The 20,942-nt window shown below is 44.9% G+C and overlaps 1 protein-coding gene across 4 annotated transcripts in view; it reads right to left on the minus strand.

Moving 5' to 3' along the window:
* Nucleotides 1-20,942, minus strand: part of opcml (opioid binding protein/cell adhesion molecule-like) — a 158,729-nt gene that overhangs the window by 25,948 nt on the left and 111,839 nt on the right. The gene's annotated exons all lie outside the window — the stretch shown is intronic.

Raw genomic sequence — 20,942 nt, forward strand, 5'->3', positions numbered from 1 at the left:
TGCGTGTCTCTGGAGTCGTGCATTTGGGTCCGCCCTCGTGCCCCGTCCATGACAGAACGATCTAGCCATAACATGGACCCAGCCGACTCAAAGGCTATCCGTCGCTCACTGCAAGTCCAGGGCAGACGCCTGGTGGAGCAGGAGGCTGCTCTCCAGGTAACCAACAAGAGGCTCCATGAGATCTGCACCCGGCTGGAGCCGTGGCTAGCCTCCCAGGCTAGCGTGGTTGCCACGCCAACGGTGGCCACTCCACCAGTACCACCGGTTCCGCCCGCACCACTCACCACAGAGCTCCCCTGTAGCAGTGTTACCCCGCTCTCCCAACCGGAATGATTCTCAGGCGACTCTGGGAACGTCAAGCCTTTCCTCACTCAGTGCAATCTCCATTTTGAACTGCAGGCGTCCGCCTTTCCCACAGACCGCTCCAGGATCGCGTTTGTCATTTCCCACATGACGGGAAGGGCGGAGGCATGGGCTACGGCTGAATGGAGTCGTAACTCAGTAACTTGTCGTTCTTGGACGTCATTCATCTGCGCACTCACCCAGGTGTTCCAGTATGCGGCGCCGGAGCGTAAAGTGGCGGCCTGCCTCTTGACGCTTCGCCAGGGTCGTCGTCGCGACTCGGACTACGTGATTGAGTTCCGGATCTGCGCCGCAGAGAGTCGATGGAACGAGGACGCCCTGCACGACGCCTTTTTTCAGGGGCTTTCCTCCCAAATCCGGGGTCTCCTCATCGCTGTAGATCTTCCTCCTTCGTTGGACGCACTCATCGCGTTGGCCCTCAAGGTTGACCAGCGACTAGTAATGGAGGATCAACTAGCCGTGATGACTGAGGGATAGAGGGAGGGGTCCAGTCCGGCTGCCGCTCGGTCGTTTACTGCTGAACCCATTCAGGTGGAGGGTCTCGACGGGCCAGCGGAGGAGCGTCTGCGCCGGCGACGGGAGGGTCGCTGTTTTTACTGTGGGCGTTTGGGACACTTGATCGCCCGCTGCCCGATTCGACCAAAGCACTCCGACATCAGGATCTCTACTCCAGTGAGCGTGCGGTATACCGCGGCGGAGTCAGGGAGGTCCCTTCTTCACCTCACCTTGGGAACGGACTCCCGTTCATGCACTGTGACTGCTTTCATAGATTCCGGGTCGGACACAAACCTGATAAATCCCCGCGTGGTCGAGGAGCTGGGGGCAGCAACTTTCCCCACGCAACGGCTCCATCACGCCTATGCCGCCGACGGCAAGCTCCTTTGTTGGGTTACACATCGCACTCAGACGCTACGTATGAGCTTTCCGGATGCTCACTCGGAGCGTATTAGCTTTCATGTCTTCAACGCACGTAGTAGCGACATCATCCTGGGCAGCCCGTGGCTCAGAGAGCATAACCCGTGCATAGATTGGGCCACGGGTCAGATCAAGACTTGGGGAGAGGACTGTCGCAGTTGCTGTTTCGCTGTCCAGGAAAACAAGGGTATTCAAGTCGGTTCGGCTAACAGAACCTAATACAGCCCCGGAGCTGACCGCGGTGCCCTCCTGCTACCATGACCTCCGGGAGGTCTTCTCTGAATCTAAGGCAAAGTCTCTGCTGCCACATCGGTCATACGACTGCGCGATTGAACTCCTGCCAGGCACCTCTCCTCCCAGAGGGAAACTGTTCTCGTTAACAGGACCAGAGCATCAAGCCATGAGGGACTACATCGAGGACTCGCTGGCAGCCGGACTCATTCGCCCCTCATCCTCACCAGCCGGTGCAGGGGTTTTTTTTTGTCAAGAAGAAGGACTCCACGCTGCGACCCTGCGTCGACTACCGAGGACTGAACGACTTCACAGTCAAGAACCGGTACCCCTTGCCGCTGATCGCTACAGCATTCAATCTCCTTCAGGGACCCCGGATCTTCACCAAGCTCGACTTGCGCAGCGCTTACCATCTGGTGCGGATTCAGGAAGGAGATGAGTGGAAGACAGCGTTCAACACCCTCACAGGGCACTATGAGTATCTTATGATGCCTTTTGGACTGACAAACGCCCCGGCCGTCTTTCAAAACTTCATTAATGACACTCTTAGGGAATTTCTGAACAAGAACGTATTTGTGTATCTTGACGATATTCTAATCTTTTCATCAGATCTGAACTCTCACATCCAACAGGTCAGGGAGGTGCTCCGGTGTCTGTTGCAGCACCAGCTGTTCGTAAATCTGGACAAGTGTGAGTTCCACCGAGCATCCGTGTCCTTCCTGGGCTTCGTTCTGGCAGAGGGAGAGATACGCATGGACCCCGGGAAGGTCGACGCGGTGCTGCGTTGGCCTACCCCCGTCAGCAGGAAGGATGTACAGAGGTTCTCAGGATTTGGAAATTTCTACTGGAAGTTCATAAGGAACTTCAGCTCCATGGCCGCTCCTCTGCACGCGCTCACCTCACCACGCAACGTCTTCGTGTGGTCCAGGACCTGCCAGGTGGCCTTTAACAGGCTTAAGGCAAGTTTCACCGCCGCGCCCGTCCTCATTGTTCTGGACCCAGATTGCCAGTTTATGCTGGAGGTTGACGCATCTAATTCGGGAATCTGAGCCATCTTGTCTCAGAGGAGTCCCAAGGATGGAAGGATCCACCCATGCGCGTTCCTCTCTAGGAAGCTGACCGTGGCACAGAGGAACTATGACGTAGGAGATCGAGAACTGCTGGCGGTCAAGACGGCGTTGGAGGAGTGGCGGCACTGGCTAGAGGGCTCGCAAGTTCCATTCGTGGTCTTCACTGACCACAAGAACCTAGAGTACCTGAAGACCGCGAAGCGGCTGAACGCCCGCCAGGCCAGGTGGGCCCTGTTCTTCACCCGCTTCCACTTTACTCTGTCCTTCCGCCCAGGCTCCAAGAACGGCAAGCCGGATGCACTCTCGCGGATCCACGAGGGGGAGCGCACGGAATCAGAGGCCGCTCCTATCCTGCCAGAGGTGTGCTTCATGTCCGGCTTCACCTGGGCGGTCGAGTCGCAGGTGAAGGAGGTCCTGGGAGAGACACCGCTGCCCGCAGATTGTCCGTCGGGCTGCCTTTTCGTCACTCCATCTCTGCGGGGAGACGTCGTCAACTGGGCCCATACCAACAAGACGGTCTGCCACCCGGGTATGGCAAAAACGTGTTCAGTGGTCGAACAAAGGTTCTGGTGGCCCAACCTCAGCAAGGACGTAAGGGAGTTCGTCAACGCCTGCCCGGTTTGTGCGGCCAATAAGACTTCCCGCCTACGGCCTGTTGGTGAGTTGGGACCCCTGTCCACCCCCTTTCGTCCGTGGTCACACATCACGCTGGACTTCGTCACCGGCCTGCCGCCCTCCCAGGGGAACACAGTGGTGCTGTCTGTAGTGGACCGTTTCTCCAAGATGGTCCACTTCGTGCCGCTTCCGAAGATCCCGTCGGCCAAGCAGACAGCCGAGCTGGTGTTAGACGAGGTCGTCCGTTACCACGGGCTACCCCAGGACATCGTTTCGAACAGGGGTCTGCAATTCAGCGCCCGCTTCTGGAAGGAGTTCTGCAACCTCATCGGCGCTTCAGCTAGTCTGACATCGGGTCATCACCCGGAGTCTAATGGCCAGACTGAGAGGATAAATCAGGAGTTGGAGACCGGTATTTGAGCATCCAGGGACCAGAGCACGTCCGCCTCAACAGGTATGGCTCCACTCCATGTCGGGCATGGCTATCCCCCGTCCCTGTTTCCTCCACTGGCCACAGACTCCGCGGTCCCGTCGGCCCTGGCCGTGGTGCGACGCTGCAAACGGACCTGGGAAGCAGCTCGGAGGACACTGCTGCGCATGAGCAGCGCCTACAAGTCCGCAGCGGACCGAAAGAGAAGGGCCCCACCAGAGCTCAGAGTGGGACAGCGAGTGTGGCTCTCCACCAAAGATCTCCCGCTGCGGACGGAATCCCGCAAACTTGCTCCCAGGTTCGTTGGCCCGTTCCCGATTTCCAAGATCATTAACCCGGTCGCCGTCTCGCTGAAACTGCCCAGGTCGATGAGGGTGCACCCTACGTTCCACGTCAGCAGACTTCGTCCGAGTCGCACTTCGTCGCTGGCTCCTCCGGTCAAGCACCAAAACCCCCCGCCCCCCCCCGCATGGTGGACGGTGGGCCGGTGTATACATATATGCCGGCTGCTGTCTTCCCGCCGCAGAGGAAGGGGGGTCCAGTACCTGGTGGACTGGGAAGGATATGGCCCGGAGGAGCGCTCCTGGATCCCCCCCGCTTCGTCGTGGACCGCTCCCTCATCAGGGACTTTCACGCTGCTAATCCTGATGCTCCTGGGCCGTCCAGAGCCGGCCGTTGGGGGGAGGGGGGGTACTGTCATGCTCCTGGCTTCCTGCCCAGGCTGGGCGTGGCCAGCCAATTAGTCAGAGCACACCTGCACCTTGTTACAGATGATGACGCCCAGTATATAAAGGACTTGGGGGACGACTTGTCCTCCGCTAGATCGTCGTCCTTGATGCCTCGTTCCCCCACTCCTGTTTGCCTGACTTCTGCTCTCCGTGTACCGACCCACGCCTGTCCACTGACCACCCTCGTAAGCCTGCCGTACTATTACTTCTGCCTGGTTTGGACTGCCTACCTGAACACTGACCTTGGACTGAATAAAGGTTTCCTCTGCACCGTCTGCGTGTCTCTGGAGTCGTGCATTTGGGTCCGCCCTCGTGCCCTGTTCATGACAATTTGTGCCAAACATAGATGATTCACACCTAAAATCCTCCAGAAATATAAAAGTACCCAAGACATAGCAAAGGTTTCCATTATATTACAGTTCATTAGGGTAACAAGGACCAAGCTGTCCCCTTGGGGACCAAAACCAAAACATGATGTTTCTGTCCCCAGAGAGCAGAGAGAAAGGGGTCATATAAGGTTATTGTAAAAGATCCCAGATCCAACTTATCTTTAGTGCGCCCTTAAACACCTACACTAATGGTTAGAAATAAGGTTAGGGGTGGGATGGTGACTTTTTGACAGTTATTGTGCATGCAAAACAGTGTCAATACACTTGAACGTGTATGCAGACACACGCCTGGGAGTTATTTCGTACGTATGGGTCTCTCAGTCATTGCAACAAATAACATAACTGTGAATTTCTTGGGTATCCCCTCATTTACACTGTGGTTCTACAAATGATCATAATTTACACAGCCACTCCCACAACACTTCAACAAAACACTGTCCTGCATGATTCCCCCGCTATAACTGTCCTGTCGAGTCTTGTCCTATATTGTCCTAGTGCGGCTGTTTGTCTCAATGTGCCCTACGATCGGCTGGCAACCAGTTCAGGGTGTACCTTGCGTCCTGGCCATTGACAGCTGAGATAGGGTCCAGCAATCCTGCGACCCTCGTAGAATAAGTGGCTAAGAAAATGGATGGATATGATTGAGTTTCCTTTTCACACGATCTCATTGTTTTTTCTGTCACTCCCCTTTAAAAAAAGTTGTTCCGTTGGACAGAACGACTGTAATTCTCAATAAATATCCATCAAAAGACAAAGAAGCCATAGTGGTAGCTGACAAAAATCCTCTCTGAGATTATAAAACTCTTCTAGCATAAAAGGGATACGAACAGCTGAGCAGGACAGCACTCTGGCCTCTTAGTACAAATGAATAGCAACTGGTTCAGTCCTAACTGATGGTCTATAAAAAGGTCTCTTTGCCAAGATGTGAATCAAGACACACCTCATGATGAGTAAGAACCGAGGGGTGTCTCATGACCATCGCAGCCTAATTACTACAAAACATAACAGTTATTGGTTGATTGGTTACAGGTGCATATCTAACCTTCTGAAAGTTCCTGTGAGAACGCTTGGGGCCATAATGCGTTAGTAGAAAGCCAATCATACCACTATAAATTTGCCTCGGACAAGTGTTCCTCCCAAGATTTCTGACAGCATTTCAAAGAATAATTGGCAGAGTTCTCCAAAAGGCAATGACTACCTGTGGTGAGCTTCAAAATTACCTGGTCTTAGCAGGTAATGTTCTCATCAGGAAAACAGGGAGTAATGTACTCTGTACTTGGAAAAGTATCAGTCTGCAATATTGGCAGTCACCGAGGGTGCCATCTGCTGGATGGGCGCACTCCCCCAGTACCATCCTCCACGGGAAAATCCATCCATCCATTTTCTGAGGTGCTTATCCTCACGAGGGTCACGGGAGCATTGGAGCCAATCCCTGCTGTCATCAGGCAGTAGGAAGGGTACACCCAGAACTGATTGGCAGCCAATCGCAGGGCACATAGAGACAGACAACAGTCGCACTTACAATCGTACCTAGGGGCTAGTTTGAGTCTCCAATTAATGCATGTTTTTGGGTCGTGAGAGGAAACTGGAGTGCCCAGAGAAAACCCACGCATGGGAAGAACATGCAAACTCCACACAGGCAGGCCCGGAATTTGAACAGCTCTGCCACTGTGCCGCCCCTCGGGAAACTATTAAAATAAATTAATCAAAACATTTGTGATGCCCACTGGAGCCTCCTTTATGTATTGACCTTTTTTTAAATTACATAATAAACTAAAGTAACTATGCTTGTCACTTGCCAGGTGAGGGTTTATCTCAAGTCAACCAACGAGTGATCAGTGAGAACAGGACAAGTGATTTTATTTACAATTGGTTTCCATCATTAAAATGACAGCTCAGCCGTCAGGCGCACAGTTCCACAAAAGACGAAAGGCAGAGGAAGAAAAGAAGTCAAAACAGGTAATGCTATGTCAACTTATTTAATTAAGTATCATTTTGTGTAAAGAACATATTTTAGCTCCCTAGCTTGAATTGGAGTGATAAAGCATTATCTTAATGTATATTGGGTGACCATACTTCCTCATTTAGCCAGAGATGTCCTCTTTTTGAGATGTAAAAATGCAAACTCTCGAAGTACTAACAATCTCCCCCCACTCCCCACCGCAAGGGCCACAGGGAGTGCTGGAGCCTATCCCAGCAGTCAACGGGCAGGAGGCGGGGTCCACCCTGAACTGATTGCCAGCCAATCGCAGGGAACATCGAGACAAACAGTCAGACGAACAATCACACCTAGGGGCAATTTAGAGTGTCCAATTAATGTTGCATGTTTTGGGGATGTGGGAGGAAACCGGAGTGCCTGGAGAAAACCCACGCAGGCACAGGGAGAACATGTGAACTCCACAAAGGCCGGTCTGGGATTGAACCCCAGACCTCAGAACTGTGAGGCCAATGGTTTCCAGCTGTTCCACCTTTCCAACCTAAATACAATTAAAATACATCCATCCATCTATTTTCTTTGCCGCTTATCCTCATAAGGGTTGCGGGGAGTGCTGGAGCCTATCCGAGCTGTCAACAGGCAGGAGGCAGGGTACACCCTGAACTGGTTGCCAGCCAATCGCAGGGCACATTGAGACAAAGAGCCGCACTCACAATAAACACCTAGGGGCAAACCGGAGTGCCCAGATGGGTACGGGGAGAACATGCAAACTCGAACAGGCGGGTCCGGGATTGAACCAGGGACCTCAGGACTGTGAGGCCAACGCTTTACCAGGTGATCCACCGTGCCACCCCAATTAAAATACATGAAATAAAAAATTATAAAGGTAAAAAGAAATCTTGGAACTAAGTTTTTTTCTCCATTGTTCCAAATGGAGGCGCTCCCAGCATGCTTTGCGACACTAAGAATGAAAATAGTATTTAAAGTGGGTTTTGTGTCAATTATTTATACAGTCATTGTTTTTTATTTATTTTATTATTTGGTATTTATGCTATACTGTTTGCTGTGATGTGCTCATTTTAACTTTGATATGAGTGTGTGTAAGCGTCTTCTGCTTACATTTGTAAAATTGCAATTCTTTCTCACTGCCTCATGAGTCCCACCATGAGGTAGCATGCATGCTGACACATGCACTAGGTTGCATGTATGCCATTGATGTAACCAGCAAATTTGGTTGTAGTTACTGGTAATTGAAATAGTAACTCAAAACACATTTACATATTTTAGACCTTAATGCACACATAAGATGTGTTGTATTATAAGGCGCCCTGTCCATTGGGAGAAAATTTATGACTTTTAAGTGTGTCTTATAATCGGGAAAATACAGTACACATTATACTAGGGCTTTTAAAACTGCATCAATTAGTCGTGGATTTTCGGGATTTGCGGGTGGGGACGTAACCCTTAAATCACCTCATCAAGCTGTAGTTACTTGCATAATGTTTTACACCATCTATAGTAACCACATGACCAACCCATTTGTTTTCTTTTCCTTTGTGTCGAGCTTGCTTGACGAGTGACCAGTTTGTTTCTGCATTGTCTCTCCTTGTAGGTAAGATCCTCCACCAATCGAAGGTTGTTTTTCCTCATCACATCAGCGTTGAGTGAGCCCTACTAAACCTTGTGTCAAAAATTACGCATGGTGAACTGGATGATGATGAGACGCGTGATGTTATCATCTCTCTTTTGCCGTACTCTATGTACAGAGTCCACCATGAATCCAAGCTCGCTCCCTTTCCTCTGAGCGATTACCTCCAACACCTCATTTCTCACACCTTCATTGCCGTGCTCATGTAGCTACAGGTAACAGACATTCCAATGCTGGCTGTATCGTCTTGCTTCTCCTGAAGTTTGGTAATATGGTTATTAAGTTCCTTCCCTATGTTTTCTGTTGTTTTAAATTGAACCTTAAGGCTCTTCACATTTTCCTTCTCAGTAATAATCTGTCTCATTCTTAATGACCAGCTCTTCAAACTTGAAGAAGCGGTCATTCAAGCAATTAATGGCTTTTTATATGTCGCCGTTAAAAAAAACTCTCTTTCTCTCTGTAGCTTCAGTCCACTTCTTCTTTGGGTTAGGACCATTGTGAGGGGTTTCAGGAAGAGGTGCACAAAAACTTGGGAGAGAGACTGTCTGTCTCCATATCCATCACAAGTGTAATTGATTGTTTTTTTTTTTCTTTTTTCTGTCCATTTTCATTTCTGCTATCCAATCAATTTTGGTCTGTGGCTTAGCTACAAGCTAACAGGCTTCGAGAAAGAGCATGAAGAAGGAAAAAAACTCTTTCTTCTGAGTATTACCTTGAAAATGGCCCCAGAAACCGTACACACACAGGTATCTTATGTCACTTCCTGAAACAACAAAACTGATTCCGTATGAATAATCTTCAAAAATTTGATTGACTCATCTCATCAAAAATGCACATGCTCAAGAATAAGCATTCACCCAAATCGAATCTATAGCTGCCAGTTTTCTAGGAGTACGAAACAGCCTATGACGTCAGCAATGCCGACACTGCCCCTTCTACCCCCCACCCCCGTCAGTAAAAACTCATCGAATCTACAAAATCCATGTAAAAAAGCCTATTCGGAGCTCAAAGGTGAATGATTTGCATTTATCTTGTAAAGATCCCACTTCCATTTCAGCCGTGTATGAGAAGCCCAAATTTATGGAGCTATTGATATTCGATTTTTACCGTGCTTGTGAGCATGTGGTAATGGACAGTCTATCCCCAAAAATATCCTGAGCTGTGGTGTCCTTGAGCAAACACTGATACCCAGAACTGCTCCCCAGATAGTTAAGTAGCCCTCTGCTTCATTGTGTGTTTGCTGTGTCAACAACTGAATGCACTAGATTGAATGCAGAGGGAACATTTTGTGTGCTTGTGTTCGCGACTATAATATTGTATTCTTTTTCTTTATCAATAATCATGTTAATGATTTCTCACAATATTCATTAACCATGATTTAGGAGTCATGTAAATATCAATGCGCAATACTTCATTTCTTTAAATCTCTGTAAGTGTTGGAAATCACAAAGTCATATTTTCATCGCCACTTTGGTGCAGCTGGATAGGCTTTGAGGTTCAGATCATTTCTCAATATTACATTTTCAATCTCTACCTGTCCAGCATCCAGGCTGAACATTGCACTTAGTTGCTACATGTGATATACACAAATGTGGAGCTTACGTCTGATATACAGTACTATCTTAAAGGGCCATTGTCATGAAATGGATGAGTTTTAGTATGATATAACTGAGAAAACGGCAGCCAATATGGACCCATGCGTTTTTTCACCACAACACATGATTTTGACAGCTACTAAAAAAAAAAAAATATAGTTTGGGATGGACCACGTAATCGGTTTCTCATAACGCAACAAAAGATCCGCGAACGACGTGTGTCGATTGGACGCGTTGGACGGTGTTGGGCTGCTGCGTCACTTCGCCAGCGAAAGCTGCGCTTCGGGCTTGCGGACAGCGGCGGCTCTGATGAACACAGCACCAATTCCTCACTCAGCCGCCGGCGACAACGCAGTAAAGCCACACCGGCTTCGACGACGGCTGCGCATCGGGCATACTAACGGCAGCGGCTCTGAAGAACGCAGCCGACAATGTGGATCTAGAGAAAGCCACAGGCCACGACCGATCCACTATGGGATTCTTTAGATGAACGCTCAAATTTTTTTGGCACAGTTTTTAAGCCGGATGCCCTTCCTGACGCAACCCTTTGCATTTATCCGGGCTTGGGACCGGCCTACAGATTGCACTGGTTTGTGCCCCCATCGGGCTCCATTTGGAAATGAACAACAAAGGTCACAAAACCTGTTCTTAAACTCCTGTCCAAGTCGGTTTACGACTTGAGAGTGCTTTTCTCCAACTTTGTCAAAAGTCTCAGCTGGATACGCATTGTCTTGCAACACCATCTGCATAGAAAGAAAGTGTAGCACCTTTTTTCTCTGTAAAATCCAAAGAAAATTTCCATCTGTGTTTTAAAAGCATTTAGAGCACTTAACAGTATTACCTTTGCCATGCAGTTCACAGTTCAAATGGTTTCACAGTAATGTCTGTTAAAAATGCAAGATCCACTCAGTGTCCTCCAGTAGCATTCTGTCTTTGTCTTTGGATTTTATGAATTCTGATTTCTCTAAAAAGTGAAAAAAAAAAATTCCTTGCTGAGCCATTGTATTTATGTGTTTAGTAACAGGTCACCATATTTATCTGACAGCTTCTCCAAAGGCACTTTGAAAGTTATGTACTGTTTAGCTCTGGAGTGGATGCTTTTTATGATTTTCATAACGGGGGAGTCATGCTCAGAAATGATCACTTATGGATATAATGTTTTTCTGTGAATTATGTACTGGTAATGCAGAAACTTTGGGAACTGTGTATCACTTTTACTTGAACCAACGAACCCTGTATGCCGGCTGATCGTAGCCGGTCCCGGATCAGAAGCCACCAATCCCTTTTATTTTTTCCATTGGCACTTTTTTCTCCTGAAAAAAAATTTCCTCTGCGTTACAGATGTCAACTCCCTTTGAGGTTGTCTTAAAGGGCAGTAGTATCAAAAGTTCTTCATTTGTGGAGAAATCATCAAACACTATTTGGATAAACACCAGGAGCTGCACTGTACTGCTTTGGCCCATGGACTAGTCACACTGAAGGAAAGAACTTTTCCTCCCATTGACTGTGGAAGTTATATGTTTTCATTTTTTTGGCTAACCTGTTTTTTCAGAGTTTAAATTATGTCAATGTTGTTGTACCTGATAGCCTCTCTACATGAATGCTACAGTTTTTTCATGAGCTTGAGTACAACCTTTGAACATTATTTCCAAAGTAACACCAATTTAAAAATAGCAACATAAAATCTAGATACAGTACACTGTTTAGTGCCATTTTTTTTTAACCAACACACTGGTGAACTATTTTTGGAAGACGTTTACGGGCAACTCATCGCTATAAAAATATAGATATGTCCATAGCTAGATCTACTGTACATACGCAACATGCAATGTCCTTCAATACAGTAGTACTCAATAGCAATCATATAGCTATTGCTACTGCTTCCAGTTATTTTAGGGTCTGTCTTTAAAGCTCTGAAAATAATGTGGACGTCTACTGCTGTTGTTTCCTTGATCTAACTGTTTAAGAGTTACTTGGTGTACATACCAATTGTTTCTTACTTAATACATTTCTTCATTATTGCTCATGTTTGTGCCATGGTTGTATTTGATTTCCACCTTCTCTCCATTTAACAATTACTTGATACAGACCCATATGGAGCTTGTGCACGTGACGTCACCATTTTCACGGCGCCATATTGCCGGTCAAAAAGAGCTGCTTGACAGTGTGGGGGACATTGAACCGGAGCAGAGTATTCATAATGCCCGAGACTTGTTGCTGTTGGTTGTTACAACAGACGAGACAGATATTCAACAAGAACATTCTATGGGATACCAGCTGAAAAGACAAGAAAAAATTGATGGATTTCGTCAATTAAACGTGATGGATGGTGCCCAACCAAATACACATGACTGTGTAGTGATCATTTCACTTCAGGTAGGAATTATTCTTCACAATCTCAAATTCCCATGAAGTATTTATAATGCCAAGTTGGCTCATTTGACAACAATGTGTTAAAAAAAAAAAAAAAAAAACGACGGGAAGTCGTCTCCAATTTACACGAAGCGTGTTGCGGCCACATGTCAATCTTCGGTAAACCTCTCCCTGACAGACTTTTTTTCCTAAAATGCATTGTTCTCAGACGAGTCCAATGCGTATTTAAAAAAAGAAAATAAACTGTCGGTCACACAGAGATTTACCGAAGTTCAATGTGTGGCCACAACACGCTTCCGTGTACGGGTGTCATGGTCCGGGCGGTCCAGCCCTGGCTGTGCGGTCCCCGCACAGCTGCTCTGATCAGGAGGCGCACACCTGCGCCTCATCGGCAGTGATTAACCCGGTATTTATAGGACCCAGGAGATGACTGGTCCTTCGCCAGATGGCCGCAACTCATTCCCCGTTCCTGCACTCCCATATCTCTGATCGTAAACCCTTGTGTACCGACCTCCACCTGTTCTCCGACCGACCCCGTAAGCCTGACGCCTTTGACACTCCTGCTATCTCTGAACGATCTCCCGTGTACCGACCCCTGCCTGCCTGCGGACCTGCTCTCTACGCTCGACGTCCTGACTACCACTGCTGCACTTGAATGTCTGCCTGATCCCCGACCTTGAAACAAATAAACACTTTTCCCAAACTGCCTCTATGTCTCCGGAGTCCTGCATTTGGGTCCTCCTTCGTCTTGATGGGTCGTGACAATGGGGGCTGAAGGCTATCCCAGCGGTTTATTTTCTTTTTTAAAATTCGCATTGGACTCATTTGAGAACAATGCATATTTAAAAAAAACGTCTGTCATGGAGAAGTTTACTGAAGTTTAACGTGTGGCCGCAACACACTTTGTGTATGGAGGAGCCCAGTTGCTCTCTTATTTTTTTTTCCAATCATAGTTAATGTATCTGAGTTTGTGTAAAACCACGGGTTATTTATTTAAATATTGGTATTTTTATTGAAAAAATCTGAGTGGCTCCATCACTATGTGGGATTCATTCTTGATTGAGAAGAGATGCGGCAAAGAAATATTTGTCTGCGTCCAGACTTTTCTACTCTTTTAAACTCTTCCATGCAAATCTCGACGATTTACTCACGAGATACATATGTAGATCCATTTGTCCAAGACAAACGGAAGCGGGTTGAGAATCCACTTTCTTATCGGCAAAAACATCAACTTCGGCATTAAATATGGGTCCTCTATGCCAAGTGTCTCTCATTTTTCCACGTACCTTTGTTTATTATCACCTTCTAAATGTTTAACGGTATTGTACAAAACTCTGAGCGTCGTGTTGTAAGCCATATTTTGGCGTCGTCTCCAACCTACTAAGCATTGAAGAATCGTTTGTTTCACCGGCACTTCCTGCCAGTGACATGATTTGATGATGCAGGTGCACGAGCTCGATACAGGCAGCGCTCTGGTTTTGATGTCGGTTACATGTGTAAATGTAAATGAAGTCAGTTCTCTCAAGAGCCAAATTCAAAAGTGAAGGTTAGGCATTGTTTTGTTATTTGTTTTAAATAATTCAAGGGTCATTGTTCACTATTATTCAGGAACATACTATCCTCAAAGCAGTCTTGACTCGTACCAAATGGTTTTGGTTGCTTTTCAGACATCATGATTTGTATACAGTCTTCTTCTTTTCCTTTCGGCTTGTCCCGTTAGGGGTTGCCGCAGCACGTCAACTTTATCAATGTAAGCCTATCTCCTGCATCTTCCTCTCTAACACCCACTGCCCTCAGGTCCTCCCTCACAACATCAACCTTTTAGATGAACGCTCATATTTGTTTGGCAAAGTTTCTAGCCGGATCCCCTTACTGATGCAACCCTCTGCATTTATCCATGCTTGGGACTGGTCTACAGATTGCGTTGGCTTGTGCCCCCACAGGACTGCAAGATCTATATACATAATTGAACACATGTTTGGCAAATTTGCATGACATATCATTGGGAGTGCTGCAAGAGGATATAAAGTTTTGCTTAGGTTGGCTGTAATTGTCTTCTGTTTACAGAATGATGTCAAAAGAACTTATAACAACCCTGAACCACAACTGTTTTTTTCCCCTTAAACTGGGTGTAATTTTGTTGCTAGGTTACTGTAAGTCTTTTTACTGTTACCATGGTGTCCTAAATGCTGAATAGAATTGGTGACTGCGAAGGCCAACTACCGTTTAAAAGGAAACCCGATCGAAATGAAGGCTAAAAACACAATTTGAAAGTCCTATTGTGCTCATTTTACTGTAACGTTTTCTTGGATTTCATCACAAGAAAATTCATCCATCCATTATCTTCGACCTTCATCCTCACAAGTCAGGGTCATGGGAGTGCTAGAGCCTATCCCAGCTATCTTCGGGCACGAGGCAGAGTAACCCCTGAACTGCTAGCCAGCCAGTCACACTCACAATCGCACTTCGGGGCAATTTATAGTCTCCATTTAATGCAAGTTTTGGGGATGTGGGAGGAAACTGGCATTCCTGGAGAAAACCCACACAGGCATGGGGAGAACAGAATCATGTATCTGTTTGCTGTAATTTATGATGTCAGAAAGGTTGGTGCGCAGCAGGAGTTTTAAGTGACTCCCTTCATACCGATTTGTATTGATATGAACATCTACAGGAAATGAAATAGGACACGCATCCATGAGTTATCAGCAGTGATGTCTAGTCAATAGATGGCGGTCAGCTACACGACCACACAGACTAGTCCTTGAAGGCAATAGTGACCTGATGTACAAGTTTTTCGAAATGTAAGCCATCAATCAGTTGAGTTTTTGGATTTACTTTCAGGTAAAAGAGAAACGAGTGTCATTGAGTCTGTGTTTGGCTAAATTATAAGTCGTATAGTATCTTGACGGTCTTTCAAAAACAGAACAAAAACATTTTAATGAGGTTTTTTTTTTTTTCAATAATATGAGATATAAATGTTTTGAGAAATGTGCCCTGCAACTGACCAGTTCAGGGCATAGGCCGCCTTTTGACCGAAGTTAGCTGGGATAGGCTACAGTACTCCTGCGACCCTTGTGACGATAAGTGGCTTCGAAAATGGATGGATGGAGGATGGCTGGATGGATGTTTTGAGATAGGAGCATGGTGACAGAATGTATTAAACTCATACCTGAAGACATCACTGTGCTGTATTTTTAGTTTTAGATGTACTGTACATAGGAAAAAGAAAGTAGTTAGTGATGAATTCATATCTCTCCTTTGTCTAGTGTCAATGAAAGTGACAGCATCCGCTCTGGGGCACATGTTTTTCTTCCCCCCACTGATGCTTGTTAAAAGTTTGACATGGATAGTAGGCTCCACTACAATGGAAGAGAGCAGACAAACTTTGGGCAGTGTAATGCAGTGGCTGGACATAATTTTCAACTGGCAGCCAGATAGATCTCCAGAGAACTATTTACTGTATTCATGCGTGTGCCAATACGATACCACATATTACCACATAGCCGATGTGGCACTGCCACGCCATGTGGTAATACCATGTTTGGGGAACAAGCATTGGAAAGTTCTCCGTGAAACCCAAAGAAAATTTCCATCGGCCTTTTAAATGCTGGACACTTCCATGTTAGCAAGAGATAGTAGACCCATCTCAAATCTCACTTTCTTATCCAAGATTGTTGAGAATGCTATTTTTTATCAACTCAGCAATTTCTTGAACTTAAGTGGACTTTTTTGTGTGCTAATTTTCCGTCAGGTGTCCAAAGTCGCCACAGTATATAATCAGCTCTTATCATAGTGCTAAATGATATACAATGACGAAAATAAGTATTTGAACACCTTGCTTTATTGCAAGTTCTCCCACTTAGAAATCATGGAGAGGTCTGAAATTTTCATCGTAGGTGCATGTCCACTGTCAGAGAGATAACTTAAAAAGAAAAATATATACTTATTATACTTATTTTCTTCACTGTAATGTTGAATACTGGCTCAGGAAAAGTGTCATTTCTGGTCTTGTTGGACCTTCAAATACATACATCCATTTTCTTAGCTGCTTATCCTCACAAAGCTCGTGGGAGTGCTGGAGCCAATCCCAATGGGCAGGAGGCAGGGTACACCCTGAACTGGCTGCCAGCCAATCACAGGGCTCATGGAGACAGACAACAGGCACGCTCTCAATCACACCAAGGGCCAATTTCGAGTGTCCAATTAATGTTGCAATGTTTTTGGGATGTGGGAGGAAACCGGAGTGCCTGGAGAAAACCCACGTTGGCACGGGGAGAACATGCAAACTCCACACAGGCAGGGGCGGGATTTGAGCCCCAGTCCTCCAGCTGAGCCACCGTGCCACTTCTCTGGAATCAAAGTACAGCAAGTGTTTTCTATGGTTAAAAGAAATCATATGAATGGATGTTTGTTGAACAAGCCAAATCTACTATTGTATCATAGTTAAAATGTCAGACGAATGGTTGAAATAAGTAACCTGAACTGGGTCTCAAAAAATGGAAAAACATTTTCAGCTAATCACAAATGTGAAGGGTATTTTGCATTTTATTTTATTATTTTTTTTTTATTTTCCACTTTATTTCATAGGCTACTTTTTTCACTTAGTTTTCATATATATATATATATATATATATATATATATATATATATATATATATACATATATATATATATGTATATATAACCATTAACATAAATTAAATAATGAATAATGAATGGTATTCAACGTGACAGCAGGAGTCTAATTAGCTGGGTTGTTTTTCTTCAACCTGATAATTCTACTTGATGATAATTAATAACGATCCACTAGCAACGCGTTCATGCATGCCATCTCGTGGCACCCTTGTCACATTTGATAAAGCCGGCGTGAAGGCGCTCGTTACACATGTGACGTGAAAGGTGACATGAAAACTAGGAATACACATGCATTCAAGCGTCATCAATTGGGGGGATGCATTCATATCTAAAAATAAACTGAATGTGTAAGGATTGCCAACAGTGACACGAATGATTGATCTAGGATTTAGTTGGGAGGATTTTAGGCAGTTTTTAGGCACTGCCATGGACTGCCCTTCATGGGAACCGGAGTAGATATGACAGGCATAGGACATGACAGGATCTCCATTCCTTTATTGGAATACACTTTATTACATTCATCCATCCTCTTAGTTGCTTATCCTCACAAGGGTCGCAAGAGTGCTGGAGCCTATCCGAGCTATCATTGCGCAGGAGGCGGAGTACACCCTAAACTGGTGCCGGCCAATCACAGGGCACACGGAGACAGACAGGTCGCACTCACGATCACATCTAGGAGCAATTTAAAATGTCCAATTAATGATGCATGTTTTTTGGAATGTATGAGGAAACCGGAGTGCTCGGAGAAAACCCACGCAGGGACGGGTAGAACATGCAAACTTCACACAGGGAGGGCCGTGATTGAACGCAGGTCCTCAGAACTGTGAGGCCAAAGCTTTGTAGTTGCTCCACCGTGCTGCCCACTTTATTACACAGAACACGTTATTCCAGAGAGTATATTTTGCTTTGTTTTGACCACACACAAACACACACACACACACACACACACACAAATACGTAGTCCCCCCCACCCCCCGCTCCCTCTGCAAGATGTCGCTGCAAGCATCTCCCTCCTCAAAATACTGGCATCTCCCTATTGTTACAAACCAATCAGTCTGATATAATAGTTTCAAAAACATAATAGAAAATTTGTTGCTTGACTGGTGTTTTTTTTTAAGTTTGTTTTCTTAAGATAAAGAAACAAAACAAACAAAAAACAGCACTGTAATCTTTACTGTGCCAAAACAAACAGGTAGGAACCAGGCTGTGGTTGGAATTTTATAATAAACATTTAAACAATATCTTTTTATAAAGCTACTTTCTGTATTTTTGGCCACTGTATTTTTCTTGACTTGTATTTATTTTATTTTGCCCAGAGAAAAAGAAAACATCTTGAAATTGGGTCATAAAGGTGCGGTATTCAATCCCAATGAATAAGTACAACAACAATAATAATAAAATTTAAAAAAATATTGTCCATAGACAAGTGCTACTACTTTTTGAACAGTGATTAAAAATTATTCAACTAAATGAAGCTCTGTCACTGGTTACAGTGCACATAAACAAATTAAACAAGAATTGATGGGGAAAAAGTCCCCATCTTACATTCAGTAAATGGCACGTATCTGAATCACAGTCCTTTGTTCTATCATTGGTCGAAGTGGTCTCTCCGGGTCGGGTTGGGCATTGATTAAATTTGAGCAATTCCGGTCCTGATACTGGTTCCTTGCTTCGATTCTGGTTCCCAATGAGTCCCGATTCCAATTCTTTTAGGGGACTGGCTAAAAAAGAGTTTGCATGGTTTAAGTAAAGGGTGTCCAAATTATGAATATTCATTTTCTTCGTAGCAGCAAAGACTAAATGATAATTTGAATCGGGTTTCTTTATAACCAGTACCTGTTTAAAACCAAATTTTTAAAATTTTAACAATTCCTGGAGAACCGAAACATTAGTCCCTGTTCCAATCGGTTCTCGATTACCGATGCCCAACTCTATTCCCTGGTGGATCTGCTGCTTTTTTCCCCTTCCTTTAAAAAACATATGTAGTGTGTTTTTATGCAGCTGACATTTACATACAAATATACTCATCTTCATTGGCAACAGACTGCACCTCTATAGCCCACTAACAGCAGTATGACTTGAATGTTTATTTTTTGGGGGTCTAAAAGATCAGCTGCTTCTCAAAGTCGGCATTTTCGAGATGGTTTCTCCACAGTCTAGACCAAGAAATTTTAACGTCATGGAAATGATGGGATAAATCACAAGTCATTTGTATGACAGGAACTGCATACTCCAAAAAATATTAGAATATGTAATCTGACCGAATTTTTACACAAAATCTACTATTAGCTGCATAAGCATGAGGATAATAACACACAATGACTGAGGGTGGGTATTTACCGTAATTATGACCCAAGTATATTCATTACGGTATATGATTACAGTTCATCCCTAGCTGAATATTTGACTAACAATGCTGAAGAGGCTCTCAACTGGATGGATTGAGGCTACTGCAGTGTTGTGTTTTATGAGCAGTCTTCTGAGGTTTGAAAGTTGCAAAAACCTGGGAACCTTTTAGAGAAAGCTTATAATTTATGTTTGTTCGTCCATGAGATAACCAGCTTGTACTGTAAGGAGTCAAATACTTAATGCTTTCCTTTTCAGTGGCGTAACGTGCCGACCAAGCACATGTGTGTTCCGCCACCTTTCAGCTAATCAAATATGCATCTCCGGTGCTAATGAGTGAAATTACTGACTGTGCACAGACCAGACAGAAACAAGGAGAGACAGAGACCCAAAAGATCAGATTAATGACAAACGATTCGAACATTTCTAACATATGGCAATTAAAATGTAATGGACAGTCATTTTTTTTGTACTTCTCAGTGAGAAGTTCCCACTGCGAGGTCTTATTAAGATTGCATAGGTGCCGTACGTGAAACCAGTCACTGTGATTTGATGTGCCATCGCACTTGCAAATCTGCACAGTTGAGCACAAAAAATCCTGCGTGTAAAATTTGTTAGAAGAAAGCAATTTGTTAGTAGAAATACATAGACATTCTCAGCGCACATGAAAACCAATCCAACCCAGTGAACCATAGCCTGACTCCTTTTTTTTTTTTCTAACAAGGAAGCACATGGTCTCCTGCTAGTTTACGCTCTGAAAAGGGGTACACTCAAAATTACAAACACCGTCCACCCACACAGTCTGGGTAATGTAGAGCAAAGAGTTAGATATGCTTGTGTTTACTCTCGATAATAATGGTAAAAGTAAAAAAAAAAAAAAAAAAGAACTGCTGTTGCTTTAATGAATGTCGGTGTATGTGTATAATCGAAGAAATAGTGATGAAACTGGATGAGATTTTCTCTTTTTTTGAGTAAAAAAAGGTCTGATCTGAAGCCAAAGTAGAAAGTACAGGATGAGATGGTGTATAATGTTAAAATTCCACCTTGGTCCTGATCGACGATGAAAGCACAGACAATACAGTGCAGAAAACCTAATTCTGTATTTTAAATATAAGAGGCAACATAACATTAACCTTCAAACTATTTGGGAGCATCATTCAGCTTTCAACATGCATTACTCAAAACATTCTGCAAGCAATAATTCAGTTTTACACCAAGATGTGTAGGTGTTCTGATATTGCTCACAGTGGTCAAAGGGGTGTTCACAGGTTTAGTGTGTTTGCTCAGACACGTAAAAAATTCGAGGGACCGTTGTTCTTAACATTAATTTACGGGTTTATTTCATAAACGTTGGTAACAAAAGAAGCCTGATCCTAAACAATCAGTATTCACCCATAAACGGGAAATGCAAGTTAACCGTACCGAGTATGTTCCCAAGTGATGCCAAAAACACATACTCCGAGCTGCTTCACGTACTGCGAGTGCATTTACATTGAAAGACATCAATGTCATGAGCCATGCCAAAGGAAATTCAATTTACACTGAAAACATTTCTGGGATACAACACAGGTAATGTTTCAGTATCTAACTATAATAAATATGAGATTGTGATTTACTTTGACTTGATCTAAGTTCTAATGTTAGTCTAATGTCTGTCCATATATCTGA

This window comes from Syngnathoides biaculeatus, chromosome 18 (assembly GCF_019802595.1).
Source record: "Syngnathoides biaculeatus isolate LvHL_M chromosome 18, ASM1980259v1, whole genome shotgun sequence".
Taxonomy (NCBI): Eukaryota; Metazoa; Chordata; class Actinopteri; order Syngnathiformes; family Syngnathidae; genus Syngnathoides; species Syngnathoides biaculeatus.